General features: G+C 29.7%; 1 protein-coding gene across 1 annotated transcript in view; it reads right to left on the minus strand.

Annotated features, from left to right (window-relative positions):
* The window catches only part of LOC117117476 (myosin-11-like), a 63,401-nt gene extending 60,850 nt beyond the window's left edge, over positions 1–2,551 (minus strand). The window contains exon 1 of the mRNA XM_033261790.1: positions 2,493–2,551. The gene's annotated coding sequence lies outside the window, so the exon portion shown is untranslated. The remainder of the gene's footprint in view (positions 1–2,492) is intronic.
* Positions 2,552–2,847: the final 296 nt, after the last annotated feature.

Raw genomic sequence — 2,847 nt, forward strand, 5'->3', positions numbered from 1 at the left:
AGTCTGTATTTCTCATTTTTTTAATTCTTTTGCGTAAAACTAAAATTCATGCCAATATTTTTCCATGATTTATAATAATTGGAGTAATGCAAATGCATATTTTCTAAAAAAAGTCATTTTTAGTGAAATTTTGGCGGGAATGGGGCTTTAACCAGTGAACTGTGCTAAAATAAATGTTATACCAGATCACAAACATGACTTCATACTAATACTTATTAATTTATTTATTTATTTTAAAAATGATAGATTATTGTAATGTGATAATAATTCCAGACGTTGGCTGTGTTTGCATTGTTGATTCGATGCAACAAAAATATTTGAGAAATAATAATTAAGGTGAATAATAAAAAAATAAAAAATTATTAGTGTCACTGAAGCATTTAATCATCGTTAGTACCACTTCTAAAATAACAAAACAAAAGTTAACTATAATATAGTACATATAAACTATGATATAATAAAGACAAGCCTATAAACCAGTCACTTCGTCACAAATTGTGTTCACAGATAATGGCCAAAGCATGTTGGAATGTCAACATTTTGGAAATCTATTTTATTGCATTAAACTAATATCTATACATCATGCTATGTTATTTTCCCCATTTTCAATGTTAAAACAACAATTTTTAACAATTTGGTGATAATCTTTGCCTGAGAAATGACTGAAATCATAAACTTTGAAGGTTCATTTCTCAAATATTTTTGTTAAAATAGCTCTATGTTCAAATGTTGTAACTTCATAAGGAAATGTCGGATTTAAATGATTCTTTTACCATTTTATAATTCTCAATTTACTGTTTAACACTGAATAACTAAAAACCGATTTTTGCGACCATTGACTGGTTTGGCTTGTCTTTCCCACATATACAGGCCTCAAATGCCAAAATTGTTTCGATCGATGATGCATATAAACCTAAGGACTACAGTAGTTATCATTAAATTACATTTAGCGTCAACAAAACACCTTTCACGACTAAGTTGCTTCACAGAGCAGACTTGGCTAAGTTACTGGTTTTAATGTACCAAATCATGGTATTGTATGTCATAGCGAATTGCTCAACAGCAGAGTCATCCAATTAAATTGACAAGATAACTAATTTTACACTGAATGCAATTCAATCACGTTAAGTATGTTACAAAGGAATACATGAAATCAATCAATTTAGCCAGTACGCAGAGTGCATTATTGAAGTAACGTTACAGTACTTTGTATCATTAAAATAGAATAACCTAAATATTTTGAACTCAAGTTGCCTAATTAGTACATTAATTACGGATCTATGCATTGAAGTTTATTTTTCCACATTCTGTATAAAGTACAGTAGGTAGGCTTGCTCTATATTTATATTAATACGGTGATATTTTGTTTATACCTTGTAGTGTATAGTGAAGCCGCCGCCCGCCAATAATGATGTTTTTGGCCAATTGCTGTAGCACACCAAACACCATGCAAAAATTAAAATTTCAGAAAAAAAAAGTTTTTCTTTATTTAATTATGCCCGCCGCAGCCTTGAAATCTCCAAAAATAAGATATGTATATTTCTTCGTAATTATATATTTAAGTTAAATGCATTTAATCATCCTATTACTATACTGTTTACCTTCACCAATATAATTTTACACCCTCCTCTGACAAGCTAGCGAAAAATACATTTAAACCAGACCAATATTCAATAGCTGATATATAAGGGCTAGCAGTTATTTTAGCAAAACTAGACCTCGTTTTTACAGCCCTGTAAATTTATCTTATAATTATTATCGTGTACATTGTTCTTACACTACAGTAGGCCTCAAATAATTATTCATTGCAGGGTTACTGGTTTTATCACAATTGGAATAAATTCCTCCTAAAATAAATGTCACAGTGCGCTTACTTCATTCTTGAATAGATGCTGAATCCTCAAGTCGACTTTGAAGCACCACCATTCTCTCACAAGTTCTACTCTTCTTTTATATAATCAAATTATTGCTACTTCAAGGACACTTTCCTAAAACAATCTACCTAAAAAAGAAACTCTGCTAAAGAATATGGCCCATGGGGTGTTTAAATTAAAACAGTATCTTCTTTTGTGTATAATAATAATAATAACTTTATTTAACTAAGGAAACGCTTGTTCACCGCAATGGTGTTTCTCAACAAGGCCGTAAAGGCATTGTACAACTCAACTATATTATACTGTATTATTTCTATTATTTCTATAACAGATCTATTTTTAAGTCTGAAATGAAAAATGAAAAAAAAATGTTCTCAGAAAAAATTGGCTAGTAATCATATCCGCTAATGAACCGCTGGGGAAATATGTTCATGGTAATTATCTAATATTTAATTATAAATCAATTTCTTAAATCTATAGCAACGTTGAATACAATATGCAGTGATAGATCTTATGTACGTCATAAATGTACTTTGTTAACTTATTAGGTTTGCATCTAATTACTGGTTAATATCGAGGAAATGAAAGAAATTATTAATAAAATTAAATTACACTCACATTGTCATCCAGCGCATAGCAAAGATCTCCATTCTCGTACAGGATAAAGCACCGCCTCTGCCATTTCTATCAAAAACAAAACAAAAATATTATGAGCACAAAAAATGTTAAAACTATTACCAGTAAAAGACAGGACCTAAAATTGATATTATTATTACCCTCTTTTCCTGCCGGTTTTTAATATTAAAATTTTAACAAATCTGTATCACATTAGCCAATCCAGATTATTTCTTCAAACACTTCTTCATTTGTACAACATATCAAAACAAATTCTTTTCTCTGCAGCCTGCCTTTATATAGGATAAAGAAAGTATATTTTTTGAGAAGATATTATGCATTGTAAAACCTAATTTTT

Source organism: Anneissia japonica, unplaced genomic scaffold, assembly GCF_011630105.1.
Source record: "Anneissia japonica isolate Jap-2015-1 unplaced genomic scaffold, ASM1163010v1 scaffold108273_len470852_cov203, whole genome shotgun sequence".
Classification (NCBI taxonomy): domain Eukaryota; kingdom Metazoa; phylum Echinodermata; class Crinoidea; order Comatulida; family Comatulidae; genus Anneissia; species Anneissia japonica.